General features: G+C 40.4%; 1 long non-coding RNA gene across 1 annotated transcript; it reads left to right on the plus strand.

Annotated features, from left to right (window-relative positions):
- The first annotated feature begins 1,636 nt into the window (after positions 1–1,636).
- Positions 1,637–8,572, plus strand: LOC105734025 (uncharacterized). Its single transcript, XR_001111408.2, has 3 exons — positions 1,637–1,719; positions 6,821–7,032; positions 8,508–8,572. It is a non-coding gene; the product is annotated as an uncharacterized LOC105734025 (long non-coding RNA).
- Positions 8,573–16,905: the final 8,333 nt, after the last annotated feature.

Below are 16,905 nucleotides of genomic sequence, written 5' to 3' on the forward strand. Positions count from 1 at the left end.
ACAGGCACGTACCACCATGCCTGTCTAACTTTTTGTATTTTTAGTAGAGATGGGGTTTCATCGTGTTAGCCAGGATGACTGACCTTGTGATCCACCCTCCTTGGCTTCCCAAAGTGCTGGGATTACAGGTATGAGCCACCGCACCCGGCCATGTGCCTTTTGATTTGTGAAACATGTAATAAAAATCTTGTTCTTGATCCAATTTCTCCTGTTTAATAACATTTCTTTAGAAAAAGAAAATAATTTATATGTAATTAATACATTACTGTATGCGATAATATTAATTTAGTAATATTTGAGATAGACTCCAGCCTAAAGTTATTTGTTTTTTCTTAAAATTTTAATAGACATTATTAATTCAAACTCAGTCATTCAATATTTTAATAAGAAAAGCAAACTTTTTTGTGCATTCACTATGTGCTAGCGACTTTGCAACCATTCTCTTATTTAATTCTAAATTAATAGCCCCTGAGATACATCTGTTATTTACTCCATTTTCTTATAAACAATATCTCAGAGAAATGCAGCACTGTGCCCAGGAAAGGGCAAGATGTGCTTGAAAGACTTGAAGCTCGGTTTCAAATCTGTCCAATCCCGAATTAAGAGATTTAATCACTGTACTCTATAGTGGGTACTAACCCCCCCTTACCCTTTATCCTCATTAGTTTGCTGCAATATTGTATACAAAGGTTTGTATACAAACCTTTTTCTTGTTTCTTCTTGGGATTTTTATGACGCAGCTAATCCATTCCCTCATTCAATAAATACCACACTTACACAGTACCTGAAAGCAAGCATTCTTGGCCAGGTGCAGTGGCTCATGCCTGTAATCCCAGCACTTTGGGAGGCCAAGGTGGGCAAGTAACTTGAGGTCAGAGTTTGAGATGAGCCTGGCCAACATGGTGAAACTCCATCTCTACTAAAAATACAAAAATTATCCAGGCATAGTGACGGGCATAATCCCAGCTACCTGGGGGGCTGAGGCAGAGAATTGCTTGAATCCAAGAGGGAGAGGCTGCAGTGAGCCAAGATCATGCCACTGCACTCCAGCCTGGGTGACAGAGCAAGACTCCATCCCTCCAAAAAATAAAAACAAAAACAAAAAACAAAAAAAACATTCTTTTCTTTCTCCACAAAATAGCCACCTTAAACCTGAATTTATACAAATAACTGCATATCTTTTTAAAAACCAGAACTTTTCCTCCACCAAGCTCAAGGTCAATTCTGATTTGAGAGACTGCAGTATGGCAAATGTTTGTCTTATGAGAATAAACAACGACTGCCCACCTAACAACAAACAAGTGAAGCTATTTATTTAGAGATGGCTGTAACAAGGGAATTGGCTACCATTATCGATTAACGTTATTGGTGTTTGGTGGAGACTCAAAGACTGACAGAGAGTGGGAAAGCTTTTTAGTAATGAAAAAAGAAAAAGGCAATATATAGGGACTCTGATGGCAGGTTGTCATCATGGAATGACTGAGGCAGGTTACCTAGACACGTGTCATTTTGGGCAATTGATTGGATATTCGGCTTTCTTTTTGTTGGTCCTGAGTTGAAAGTGAGAACAAATATAGGGAAGTTGGCAGCATTGACTTAGTCCTGACCGTCTGAGCTGGTTAGTACAAAGGTTGTCATTTGACTTCCTGGACTGATTGCTGCAGAGGTTGTGGCTTGGTTTCCTGGGCGTCTGATGTGGGTCGTCAGAGTTCTGTTACTGTAAGTGGTCTGGCCATTGCCTCTTTGTATATTCAGTCTTTTGGTGGTTATTTTCCCTACCTTGTGTCTACCCTTTATCAACTTGAATTTCGCACTCTGTAGGGACCTAGCACTGGGAGAGAGACAACAGCAGAAAGGGGAGCACAGTCTTTATAAAGACAATGCTGGTGAATCTGGTGTGGGCCTCCTCTTGGTATGGTGAGCACTTGAAGCCAAGTCTTTTTCATTAAACCTTTGATACAAAGTGTAGTCTTTGGACCAGACACATCAGCATCACCTTGGAGTTTGCTAGGGCTTACTGAACATCCTGTGTTGCAGCAAGATACTTGGGTGGTTTGTATGCACAGTAACATTTAGGAAGCAGTGCTCTAGAATGCCTTTGTGAGTTTTCCCTGGGTTTTCTTAGTGACATCTTCCAATTGCAATTTGCATGAGGTTGGTGGTCCCCCTCCACTGACTGCTTTCTGTTACCTTCAGTGCATGGGCTTCATTATGTGAATGTGTTTACTTTATGCTTGCTCATTTTGTCCCTTAGGCTAAATTACTTACAGTACCTTTCAGGAAAGCTCCAGGCTAGATTAATCAATGTGCTGCACAGAAAACGCAGACTCTTGCTTCTTTTGGTGAAAGTGCATTTTCTCTCTTTCTCTCGCTCTCATTTGTGTTTTCAGACAGGCTTTAACACACCCTTGGTTATGAACTGTATGTTTGTGGCCCTCTAAAATTCATATGTTGAATCCCTGACTCCCAATGTGATAGTATTTGCAGGTGGGGCCTTTGAGAAGTAATTAGGTTTAGGTGATGTCATAAGAGTGGAATCCCCCTTAATAAACTTAGTGCTCATATAAAAGACAGCCTCAGCAAACTAACACAGCAACAGAAAACCAAACACTGCATGTTCTCACTTATTAGTGGGTGCTGAACAATGAGAACATTTGGACACAGGGAGAGGAACAACACACACTGGGGCCTGTCCTGTCGGGGGGTGGTGGCAGAGGGAAGGGGAACATGAGGATAAATAGTTAATGCATGCTGGGCTTAATATCTACATGATGGGTTGATAGGTACAGCAAACCACCATGGCACACGTTTACTTATGTAACAAACCTGCACATCCTGCACAGGTAACCTAGAACTTAAAATAAAATTAAATTAACGAAAAAAGAAGCCAAACTTTACCTCTCTCCACCATGTGAGGATACAGCACCATATGAGATATCCTTCACATCTACTAAAATTCCTGGCTCAGATCAAGTACTTAATAAGTATTTCTAAACAACTAAAATATTGACTAAACTAAGTATGCATTAAAATATCAACTAGAATAGGTAGTAAAGAACGTGAGCCTAAATTTTCTGTGATAAATTACTAATTTCTGTTGATGCATAACAATTTCAGTAACACTTTAAAGGAGAGAGAGAAAAATAAACGCTATTACAGATATAACTGCTTTCTCAGTAGTTTTTGAAAATCAAGATGACAATTTTTATTTCATTTTTTTTTTTTTTTTTTTTTGTTTGAGATGGAGTTTCACTCTTGTTACCCAGGCTGGAGTGCAATGGCGCGATCTCGGCTCACCGCAACCTCCGCCTCCTGGGTTCGGGCAATTCTCCTGCCTCAGCCTCCTGAGTAGCTGGGATTACAGGCAAGCACCACCATGCCTAGCTAATTTTTTGTATTTTTAGTAGAGACGGGTTTTCACCATGTTGACCAGGATGGTCTCGATCTCTTGACCTCATGATCCACCCGCCTCAGTCTCCCAAAGTGCTGGGATTACAGGCGTGAGCCACCGTGCCCTGCCTCAAGATGACAATTTAGCTAAACTTACATACGTATAGGGTTTTTTCATTGCTTTTTCCCCTCTGCTGTTATTTTGTTTAAGCAACAGAAGCAACACTCAAAATTTAAGGTTTGTATGCTTTCCACACACATACTGGTGCCTTCACAAATACACAAGCCCACAGAGTGTTTAAGTAAACACTGATCACTGACGATGTGGCTAGCTGACTTTATATAATGAAAGAGTCAATATAATGTTTGATTTTCCTAAAGTTAATAGTGTGTTTCTTATGATCATCTTACTTCACTTTTACATGGCTGTTTAAAATTTTAAACACAGTCATATATGCCACGTTTTGCAGAAAACTTATCCATTGGTATTAAGAATGATAACTGATTTGTTCTAGCAGATTTAGCCTTCTATATAGCATTTTCAACCATTAACAATCAAGTAATTCATTATCCACTGTCAAGTTGTATTAATGCTTTTCACTGACTGTTTTGAACTGTTCCATTACCAAAAAGTAATTGATAGAACTGCATACAGCTGTCTTGTCATCCATTTGAATTGAGCTAATCATGACCATTTATCACAACCAGTGCCAAATACCTTGAGAATCTTTTCAATATGATAGCAATGGGTGTTCAATCTTTAATGTTCAGGGATTGTTCAAGTCTGTGTTTGAATAAGATTGTGAACACCTATTGGGAATTGCTTTCTGTAGATGGTTGTAATGAGTATTAAATATATTAATATTAAAAATGCATGTGCTATTGAGCCAAACATATACAGAGAAAATTTAAATTGAATTTATGTTCTGTGGAGCCTCTAAGTTATTTTTTCTTAAGGGATCTGTCAAATTATTATTATTATAATTAACAATTGTCATCAAGGTAATTGTCATCAAAGCAAGGTATCAGGTTAGAGCACCAGCTGAGGTCTGAGGGGAGTGGGTGGAAGAGGAGTAGGGAGCTGGAAAAGCACTCAGGAGAGAGCAGGTAGATGGGACATGACTTTATTCAGCAGCTCACTCACACCGGGGGTATTGCATTTATGCATCTCACAAACAGTAGTGGCTCCGAGCCAGGTGATGAGCTCTCCCATGTTATGGCTACATAGCTGTGATTATATGATGCACAGAATCGTGTGCCTGCACTCCAGTCCTGCTGAGTCACACAGGATGTTTATCTTGACTTATGCCTGCCTGGGGGCAGTGCAGCCATGTTCCTTATACTCACCCTCCTAGGCCAAGGAGGTCCTTTTAGCGGGGACCCATGCACATAGAGCAGCACCCTGGACCCATAGGCCACAGCAACAATACAGGAAGCAACAACCTACTACTAATATTCCTGCTGTAGTGCCTGTGATTATGAGAGCCCAACATAGGCCAGAGCCCAGAGATGCTCACCATCTCTGCAGGGGGTTGTCAATAAGGCACTCAAACACCTTAATCTCCTGTGGCATTCCTTGTAAATCTGCTGCCATGTTCTGGTGGTTGTTGGAAATGAATGTACAACATATTAACCTTGGGCAGCTGTTACTATGTCTAAGGCCATCTTGTTTTACAGCACCACCTTCCCGATCTGATCAACCTCAGCAGTTAACAAAAGGAGGGCAACTCGGGTGTAATTCAAGCCCTGAGTTGTGTGCACTACAAGGGCTGTAGCCTGAATTTCTATAGTAATAACCCCTGCTCCAGGGATAGTACATACGTCCCCCAAAGGAGGGTTGCTTCCCTGACCATTCCCCTATGAACAGTTAATCGTGGAGGCCACACATTAAATATCCAAGGAGTAACGTGTAAGTCATACTGTAGGCCCTCCCTGCAGAGGGCTAAAATAGCCAACCATCAGTAATGGGGGCTCTTGGAGGGTCCATGGCCAACACCAGGTTTTCTGTTCTCCTGCCTTCAGGGGTGTTGGAGCAAGCAACAACAGATTACCATTTGTCCCCATATCCGGTTAGTGGAGGTCATCCTTGGTTTGTATCTGTAGCTGGATGGGGGCAGCGACCCATTGTAACAGTGCCTCCACTGGGGCTGGGCCGCCTTTCTACGGCTTCTCATTCAAGATTTGAAGCACCAGGTCCAACCTGAAACTCCAGCCCCACAAAGACTGGGGAGTAAGAGTAACATGCAGATGTAACCCATTCTTCAGCAGTTCACTGTATCTCTCAATCGTGCCTGTGGCTTGTGGGTTATAAGGAACATGGAACCCCCATTGTGTATTCATCTGCTGTGCCGACTGTCATACCTGCTGTCCAGTGAAATGTGTCCTCCAACACTTTCAACGGCCAGGAATGGTAGTATAAGGCACATATGTGTTGCAGGACTCGAACGGTGTGTTGCTGGTCAGCTGCCCTGATAGGGTAAGCAAACAAGAGGCTGGTGGCCGTGTCTACAGCTGTCAGTGCATGCATGTAGTCCTGTGATTTTGGCAGTGATCCAATGTAATCTATTTGCCATCTGGTCAAGGGCATCTGTCCTACAGTCACTTGTTGTGTTACACTGAGCAGTTATCTACATTTGTGGTATGCCTGAGTCCACATCGGGCACTTCAGGCAGGCTTTCCAAATGCCCTGCGAAGGTAAAGACAGACCCCAGCACCTATTGACCCGTTACATCAGCTTATCCACTGCATGTCCCAGTTTCCTGTGTAGCCATAGGCCACACCTCATGTAGGTGCCAACTATACCCAATGGACCTTGGCCAAGACATCTGCCTCATCATTACTGGGGGTGGCCAAAGGCATATGACTTGACACATGATAGATAATTACAACTTTCTGATGATCTATTTCCCAGAGGTCTTGCCACATGGTTTGGCCCCAAATGGGCCAATGGCCTACAAGCCAGTTCTATAACTTCCAGGTAGTCAACCATAAGGCTAAGCCTCAATAGACTGCTCAGCTATTGGTGCAGTTCACCATAGGTGTCTCCTCTTCGGTAATCACCATCTACACACAATGCCCTGAGTTTAGCCCATTGGCTGCTTTGTTCACACCCCATAGCAAACCATAGAGTATCAGTACTAGGTTGGACTGCTATTGCTATGCGGATCACCCACTGGTGCCCATTTTTATCTTGGGGATGGGTGGGTACCTGTGGATGGAGCATCTTCCCCTTCTTTATGGCACAATTCCCCAGTCTCGTGGATGGCCTTCTGCTTCCTCGAGGGCTATCATAGCAGTAGGCATTTCATTTATGCGACACCCCACATATGGGGTGAGGACAGAGGCCAGGGAGCCAAAAGCACTTGGGGGCCCTGAGGCCAGCATAGAATTCCTCATATAAGAGATAAAACATTCATAATCTGGTTCCCAGGTATTGAGCTCAAACATGGCCGGTTGTAAACCCATCTCCTGGAGTACCTGAACCAAATCAGTATGCCACTGCCATCTACTGACAGCTCCTGGTATTTCACTGGCATCAGTCCACACAGTCCATGTGACTGCCATCAGCCACTCAATCAGAGTGTGGTCACTTTGGCCCTGCGCTAACCTTCGGCTCAGCTGCAGCCGCTGACAAAGGGAGAGGTGAGTTGTAATTGAAGCCAGCTTCTCCATGTTGGAGGTGGAGCAGGAAATGCTGTCAGCTCCTTCATCCCAAAGATGGAGTAACCAGGCAGGGAGCCTAACTCCCGCAGTTCAGTGAGGGTTTAAGCACTATAGTCTCAGTGTGTTTCACCACAGAAGAGCATCCCTAAGCCTGCCCTTGAGGTCCCATCGCTGCTCATCATTTTCTACCTCCTGACAGATCACAGGGTGAGCCTGCAGTAGGGGAGCTTCCTACTCCTCTGAATCAGACTGAATGTGGGTTTCCAGTCAGGAGGACAAGCTCAAGGTCAAACTGGCGGCTGTCTCTAACTCCTGTTCCAGGCTGTTTATCTGGGCCTCTAAATGCCCTGTTTGCACCTGGAGGTCTCTTACCCCCAATTGTGCTCCAAGATGTGCATTTGGGCCCCCAGGCACACAGCTTGCACCTGGAAGTCTCTTACCCGTGCAGCATCCCTTAGGGACTGCTGGTACATCCCACAGTGCAGTCAGAAAAGCCCATCTGACTGCTTGTGACGGTGCATTCCTTCTCAGTGCTGTGTGCTTCCAGCTGCTTCAGTGCTTTCTCCACACTCACAAGAGACCCATCCACTGCCTCCCACATTTCCACTGGAGCCCATCCTAGTAGTGGTGCTCCTGAGGCTCCCAGGAGCTGAAGACCCACTCAGCTTATTCTGCTGACTATGGCAAATGTCAGGTTTGAACCCCAGCTGAGTTCCAAGGGGAGTGAGTGGACAGGGGGCAGGGAACTGGAAGAACACTTGAGAGAAAGTAAGTAGATGGGACATGGCTTTATTGAGCAGCTCACTCACACTGTGGGTGCTGCATTTATGCACCTCACAAACAATCGTGGCTCTGAGCCAGGTGATAAGCCCTCCCATGTTATGGCTACATAGCTACAGTTATATGAGGCACAGAATTGTGTGCCTGTGCTCCAGTCCTGCTGAGTCATGCAGGATGTTTACCTGGGCCTATGCCTGCTTGACTGCAGCACAGTCACTTTCCCTGCAGGTGGTTACTTGAACACTAACATAAACTCAATGAAATGTTATCTCTCCTATAGTAAATGATTGATAAACATTTGTTAATCCAAATAAAAATAATTTCATTAAATGAAACTATGTTGAAAACTTCAGATTTACAATTTAATACTTTAGTTGAAAACATGGAAATCATTAATAATATTATTTATTTTAATTTGAATACATAGCTGATACACAGCTGAAAATAAATGAGTCAATGATTGTTGAAGGAATACACACTGTAAGGATTCTGAGTAATAAAACTGCATACTATTGTTCACTTCTTTTAAAAGCAACAACATTGCTTACATCTTTACAGATTTCAAACTTTTCTCTACATTCTGGATTTATATTTAAGAACTGCACTTTTACTAACAGGTCTACACTTGCTTCTTCAGCTTTCAAATGTAATTTTCTATTTCCCTCTCTCTGCAGGACATGAAATAAAAATCCATCAGAAGATGCATCATAGTGGAAAAAGTACAGGAAAGTAATGAGGCAAAATGTAAACAACTATTGAATTTGGATAACGGGTATAATGACATTTCTTGTAGTGTTCTTTTATATTCTTGCAACTTTTATATTTTTTGAAGTTATAACAAAATAAAAAGTTACTAAAAAAGAAGTATATATACAAATAACACATGGATTACAGAAAAAATTAAGATGACAAATGAGTCTTTAAAGCAGTACCATGTAAGATATTACAAAGTGGTGTCTTTAGTAATAAATGCTTTTATACCATTAAAATTAAAAAGCTAAAGATTTTCCTCAAGAATCTCGAACATATATGAAATAATTGCAAGTATATTAAGGTGAAAAATTAGTAAAGATACAATTTTTCTAAAATATAAAACAAAATAAAATGGCAAGAAAAAGACTTATCCAAAGCATTTTAGAAAAATGGATATATATGTAAATAAGGGTAACCATATAAAAATAAAAGAAGGAAACTAAAATAAGAATAAAGAACCTAAAACAAATGGTAGAGAAAATATTTAATAAATCATTAAATGATCACATGTAAATTTGGCAGAAATTTGAAAATCTAAAAATTAATTGTAGTAGAACACATATGACCAACTTGTATTGAAAAGTATAAAATAAATATTTAATATACTATTTTAGGCTTTAATCTAATCTGATTTTAAAATTGGCAACAAAGCAAAAAAAAAATACTGGCAGAAAGAACTAGGGAACAATTTGAAGATATTAAAATCAAACACCAAAGCAACTAAAAATAGGGTTGAATTTTCACAAAAATTGAAATTATATTTATGACTCTCTGACTTAAAGAGAGACTATGTGGCATGCACAAGATTCTTTTTAAGATTCCTGGAAACACTTTATTATGATGATATGATTCAATGGTGTCCCCACTGAAATCTCAACTTCCATCGTATCTTCCAGAATTCCCATGTGTTGTGGGAGGGACTCAGGAGGAGGTAATTGAATCATAGGAGGTAATTGAATCTTTCCCATGCTATTCTCATGATAGTGTATAAGTCTCATGAGATCTGATGGGTTTATCAGGGTCTTCTGCTTTTGCATCTTCCTCATTTTATCTTGCCACCACCACCATGTAAGAAGTGTCTTTTGCCTCTCGCCATGACTCTGAGGTTTCCCCAGCCATGTAAAACTGTACGTCCAATTAAACCTCTTTTATTTCCCAGTCTTTGATATGTCTTTATCGACAACACGAAAGACACTAATACAATAAATTGGTACTGGGAGTGGGGTGTTGCATCAGAGTGCTTATGTGGTGTATGCCTTAAAAATAATGCCTAAGAATTTTCTGTATCTCATTGTGGTGAGGAGGAAGCAGAAGAATGAAGTCCATATATCATGAGTGGCATGGGAAGTCCATAGAGATAGAAAAGAACAACAAAGCTGGAACCTTGATGGGTCAATGACCAAAATCTGAATGAGTTAGTAGATGTCTCAGATAATTCCAGCAAGAACAGATAACAGAGAACTAGGTGGGGCACCCTTTGCTGGTCCCCTTTGCCCATCATTGTTGGATATTAGATACAACCCTGAGGGAAAAGTAGATGTTAATTAACTGGAAATATGTTTTCACCACCGGGCAAAAGAGGAACTGGAAGTATTATGTCCAGTTAAAGAAAAATATCCATTACATTACTTTTATAGCAAATTTATGGACTGAGATTTGTAAACACTGTAGCTTTAAACAACATATCCATTATCTCCTACTTATACCCAGAAAGTTCCAACAAAGCCATTTGAAAGAGAGAATAAAGCAAGTTGTAAGTGAGATGAGGGTACTTTTTTTTTCTAATAATTTAAGTTTATTCTTAATGATACTGTGTGTCCTTCCATTCTCCATTCAGTAAAAAAAGAAATATAACATTATTTAAGACATTTTTACTGTGTTCCATATTTCTTTATTTACTCTATCATTATCCCATGAGTTTACACAAAAACTCAAACATATGACAGGGCAAAAAACAGAAGGAGCTTAGAAAATGTAAGTAACTTTTCACTAAACTTTCTATAATCACATACTTTAAATAATTGCGGAAAACTTTCTGTTACTTGTCTGGTGCCACCAGATGGTCAGGAGGAGAGTGCCAGCAAGAATCCAGCTTATTCTCTGACAACACCTTTGACAGGTGTGTAAGCTCCAGATAATCCAAATGGGTACTTCCATATCTCTTCTCATCCACAGTGTGAAAGGCACGCATTAGATCCAACGGTTCTCGTGCTTAACATATGTTCTATATTTTAATACAAAATAGTTTTTTCATGTCCATTATTCAACAGCTTCCTCTCCAATTGCTGTCATGACAGGTGGTTGGTATGGCTCAGAAATGAACCTAATAAGAAATAAAGAAGAATTATACAAGCATCAACTCTGTGAGAAGCACGAAGGAAGTATCAGTATCAGAAATTAATGCTTCTAAGAGCAACTTTTAATCAACGACAAAGTAGGGGGCTAAATATCCCATGTTTTGTTTTACTCCCATGAGGAACATCTCTGATGTATGCAGACAGCCTCCTGAAGATCTCTAGCAGGACAGATGCTTAATCGGTAATAGTTGTTACTTGCTATTAACACAGCCTCCTTAGATCACTCCGTTGCACTGACTTACTTCCTCACTACACCACCAGTGCTTTTTGAGATCATCTTCCATATAAATCTTCCATATAAAGTCCATATCTTCCATATAAAGTCTCATCTCTTACCGCTAAGTCTGCTGCTGGAAGAAGCCGGTTTATATCATCCACAATTTCCTGAATTGAGGCAAATGCTAATATTTTCTCTATGGAATACTGTGACTCTTTCACAGTCCCAGGGAATTCAGGGTTCCTTTCTAGGTTCAGGGTCCCATTGCCCTTGTGGTTTGCTGTCTGTATGAATAACAGGACCAGCTCCACCAATCTACATCCAGTGCAATAGCACATGCTTCTACACTCAGAAACTGCCCTCATGCTTGGCTCTTAGTGCTCTCCATTTGCTGCCTTAAAATTCTTAATGTTCTGTTTGTACTTGTATTTTGCTCAATTTGTTTGACCTTTGTATTTTGGGAAAATTGAGCACTTACAGGAGGCTAAAGGGCCTTAGCTCAAATGCAGATGGATCTCCTGACACTTCTCTGACTCCCCCAGGATGGTTTCTTGGCTGCCCAACCCATAGACACTGCTGCTAGTTGGGCTTGGTAGGGGTCTAGGTTGGTGCAGGAGATGTCAATATTGGGTGCTCACACAAATGCATGCTGAGTTTTCCAGCAGAGTGCAGGCACCTCTGAGACTTGTACTCATCCTGTGGACATCACCACACCCAAGGGAGCATGTGTCATTAAATAGCAAGTGAAATAACCATGAGGGGTACATTACTTGCTCATTTGATACCACAAATTTATGGCAAATTTAGTAGCTTAAAACAATGCAAAATTTATTATTTTACAGTTCTGATATTAAGAATCTAAAATCAGTCTCTCTGGGCTTAAATCAAGTTTCCAGGACTATATTTCTTTCTGGAAGCTCTAAAGTAGAATAGATTTTCTTGCTTTTTCCAACCTCCATAGGGAGCCTGCATTCCGTGGCTTATGGCTTCTTCCATCTTCAAAGGCAGCTATGGCTTATCAATCCTTTCTTACTCTGTGTCACTCTGACACTGATTTTATTCTACCTTTTTCCACATTAAATCACTTCTGAGATAATATTGAGTTTAACAATAAAATCCAAGGTAAGGCTTCATTTTAAAATTACCTGATTTGCAACAATAATTCTTTTTATGCCATGATTCAGAGGCCTCCTCAGACATGTGGAACTGTGAATCAATTAAATCTCATTCCTTCTTAAATTATCCAGTAGGAGGTGTGTCTTTCTCAGCAGTGTGAAAATGGACTAATACAGTAAATTGGTACTGGTAAAGCGGGGTGCTGCTGTAAAGATAACCAAAAATATGAACGCATCTTTGGAATTATGAAATAGGCAAAGGTAAGAACAGTTTGGAGGACTCAGAAGAAGACAGGAAAATGTGGGAAAGTTCAGAACTTTTTAGAAAGTTGTTAAATGGCTTTGACCAAAATGCTGATAGTAATAAAGTTCAGGCTGGGGTGGTCTCAGATTGAGATGAGCACCTTGTTGGGGACTGGAGCAAAGGTGTCTCGTGCTGTGTTTTAGCAAAGAGACTGGCAGCACTTTGCCCCTCACCTAGAGATTTGTGGAACTTTGAACTTGAGGGAGATGATTTAGGGTATCTGTCAGAAGAAATCTCTAAGCAGCAAAGCAATCAAGGTGTGACTTGGGTACTCTTAAAAGCATTCAGTTTTATGCATTCACAGAGAGATTGTTTCAAATTGAATCTTACACTTAAAAGGGAAACAGAGCATAAAAGTTTGGAAAATTTGCATCCTGATGATGCAATAGAAAAGAAAAACCCATTTTCTGGTGAGAAATTCAAGCCTGCTGCAAAAATTAGCATAAGTAACAAGGAACCAAATGTGAATTGGCAAAACAATGGAAAAAAATGTCTTCAGAGTATGCCAGAGACCTTTGTGGCAGATCCTCCCATTACTGACATGAAGGCCTAGGAAGAAAGCATGGTTTTGTACACTGGGCCCAGGGACCCCTGATGTGTACAGTCTAGGGACTTGGTGTCCTGCATCACAGATACAATAGCCATGGCTAAGAGGGGTCAAGGTACAGCTTGAGCCATGGCTTCAGAGGTTTTAAGCCCCAAGCCTTGGCAGGTTCCACGTGATGTGGACCCTACAGGTGCACAGAAGTCAATAATTGAGGTTTGGGAACCTCCGCCTAGATTTCAGAAGATGTATGGAAAATCCTGGATGTCCAGACAGAAGTGTGCTGCTGGTGTGGGGTCCTCATGGAGAACCTCTGCTAGGGCAGTGTGGAAGGGAAAAGTGGGGTTGAAGACCCCACACAGATTATCCAATGGACCACTGTCTAGTAGGGCTGTGAGAAGATGGCAACAGTCCTCCAGACCCCAGATTGGTAGTTCCACTGAGAGCTTGCACCGTGTGTCTGAAAATTGCAGTCACTCAGTGCCAGCCCGTGAAAGCCGGCAAGAGGTGGGCTATACCCTGCAAAGCCACAGGGGTGGAGCTGCCTGAGACCATAGGAACCTACCTCTTGTATCAGCATGACCTGGATGTGAGACATGGAGTCAAAGAAGATCATTTTGGAGCTTTAAGATTTGACTGCCTCACTGGATTTCAGACTTGTATGGGACCTGTATTCCATCTGTTATGGTCAATTTTTCCCATTTGGAATTACTGTATTTACTCAATGCCTGTACCCACATTATATCTAGGAAGTAACTAACTTGCATTTGATTTTATAGGCTTACAGGCAGAGAGGACTTGCCTTATCTCAGATGAGACTTTGGACTGTGGACTTTTGAGTTAATGCTGAAATGAGTTAAAACTTTGGGGTACTGTTGGGAAGGTATATTGGTTTTGAAATGTGAGGTCATGAGATCTGAGAAGGGCCAGAGGTAGAATGATATGGTTTGACTGTGTTCCCACCCAAATCTCATCTTGAATTTTAGCTCCCATAGTTCCCATGTGTTACAGGAAGAACCTGGTAGGAGATAATTGAATCATGGGGTCAGTTTCCCCCATACTGTTCTTTTGGTAAGTCTCATGAGATCTGATAATTTCATAAGAGTTTACCCCTTCTTCTTGGCTCTCATTCTCTCTTGAATGCTGCCATCCATGGAAGATGTGACTTTGCTCCATCTTGCCTTCTTCCATGATTGTGAGGCCTCCCCAGCCATGTGGAACTGTGATTCAATTAAACCTCTTTTCCTTATTAATTACCAAGTCTTAGTAAGTCTTTATCAGCACCTTGAAAGAGACTAATACACTTCCCTACAGTTTCTGTAGCTTAAGTATCAGTGGTGGGATCTGAGGCCTGTGTTGATGCTGTTTTCAGACCTTCCCAGAGATGAGAATAAACAGGAATCCAAGGTTAAAAAAAAAAACAAAAAGCCTTACAGCTTTCTCTAAATTAGTTTTGAAATTTCTTCATATGGTGAAGTCTGTTTCTCCCTCCCTCTGGCAATTTGATAACTCTTCTATTGGCTCCTCAGTCAAAACAGATATAATGAGAGATCCATTTGCCATTAATTGTTCAGAAGCATAAACTGAACAAAAGGAGAAACAGGCAGCACTGAACACTTTTAAATTAATCAATCATCACCACTCAGTTACAATAAATGCTAAGTGTACAAATAATAGCCTGGATAGTAATTTAAGGACACATCTTGAAATGGTCATGTTACTAATGAATAACTCCATTGGCTAGAGAGATCAATGTCAGGTTAAAGGTATCAGAAGTGTATGTGAATAGTAGTGTGCATAAAATGCAAATGTACATAGCTTTATGATTTTAGGAAGTTTCTCGTATTCTCCAGACTCAGTGGTTTTTATCTGGGAAATGAATACGATTTATGTTCTTGCAAAGGTAATGTAAAAGTGCAAAATGAAGTAAAATCTGCAAAAGCACTTTGAAAAATTTTACATACTGTATAAATGTGTTAAAATTGTTTTGTCATGTAGTAGACTACATGGGATATTTTCAGTGGATTCTATTAATACATATACTAGTGCTTTATAACTTCAAAGCTCCTGCATGTCTAGTGGTAAAGAGATTTATATGTAGAATTAAGAATAATGTCATGGAGAATAGAGAAGGGAGCTGTCTCAGTCAGCTTGGGATGCTATAACAAAATACCCTAAGTTGGTGGCTTAAAAAACAAATACTTATTTCTCACAGTTCTGACACTGCTAAGTCTAAGGTTACAGGATCTCACCTTGCCTCATGAGCGCTCTCCTCCTGGATTGAAGATGGACATTTTCTTTTTTTTTGTCCTCACATAGCAAAGAGAGACTCTCTTCTTATAAGGTCACTAATTTGGGGACTTTACCGTTATGACCTCATCTGAACATAATACCCTCCCAAAGGCCTTATCTCTGAATATCATCACCTTAAGGATTAGGTCATGGAGATCTTTTTTTTGTTTTTTTTTTGAGATGGAGTCTCGCTCTGTCACCCAGGCTGGAGTGCAGTGGCGTGATCTCCGCTCACTTCAATCTCTGCCTCCCCGGTTAAAGCAAATCTCCTGTCTCAGCCTTTTGAGTAGCTGGGATTATAAGTGCCAGCCACCAAGCCTAGCTATTTTTTTTGTATTTTTAGTAGAGATGGGGTTTCATCACATCAGTCTTGAACTTCTGACCTCAGGTGATTCACTTGCCTCCATCTTCCAAAGTGATGGGATTATAGATGTGAGCCACCACACCCTGACAGTCATAGAGATTTTTTTCTTTTATTTTATTTTGGTTTCGTTGTGGGAATGGGGCAGTTCAATGTTCAGTCTACCACACCTGATGCCACAGTTCAACAGAAAAAATTTTGGGAAGACAGAAGGATTCAGTCCACAGCAGCAGCCATCAGCATATGTTTTAAAACTTACACAGAGAAAAACTGGTCACACTTGAATGCTTAATCCTGTCAGTTGTTTTTTTTTGGCCAATATTCTTATATCATATTGACCCAAAACATGGAGAAATCAGGAAACATTTTCTTTCCTTGGTTCAAAGTTTTGAGATTTTACACCAAATTGAAGGTCTCTCCTTTGATTTTCTCAATCTATATAGACTTGACCCACATGTATATATATATGTAAAATTGTATGTGTATGTGTGCATGACTGATTCCTTCCAAAAATGATGTGGCTCTTTTGATACTCAATAGAATACAGAACTGCTATGGGATTTCTAGACCTTAAGTAACATGTCTGCAGCCCAGGTGATAATTCAATTTGGTAGGTTGGCAACTCCAGGTAAGTTCACCAGCCAACAGAACCCAGACATCACCCATCCTGTCACTGTATTATTATTGATGGTAACATGGCATCATTGCATTTCTTCTCCAAATCATGCCTTTTTAAATTTTAGTTTCCTTATTTTATTAGAGGAACTAAAATTGCATTATTAACACATGAAACATACAACCTTCAGTTTTTCACTTTATGATTATGTCAGAAAACATAATTTATGTTATTTGGCTTGGAAGTATTTCTAGATATAACAGAAAAAGAAATGTCTGGTAATAATTTAATATACAGTGCTTAGAAAATAAAAGGTAATCACTGGATTATGTTTTTCTAAGCAATTTTAGAATATATTATGGTTATATATTTCTTTCTAATATTTTAAAATGCATATTTTACTACAACATTTTTGCTAGTGAGTCATAAGAGTAACAGTGAAGACAGCATTTATTAGATTATATAATTACCATGTGACAGGCAATGGGTAGCACCCTTTGCAAGAGGCAAGTG

This window comes from Aotus nancymaae, unplaced genomic scaffold, assembly GCF_030222135.1.
Source record: "Aotus nancymaae isolate 86718 unplaced genomic scaffold, 86718_ANA_hifiasm-v0.15.2.pri h1tg000022l_1, whole genome shotgun sequence".
Lineage (NCBI taxonomy): Eukaryota > Metazoa > Chordata > Mammalia > Primates > Aotidae > Aotus > Aotus nancymaae.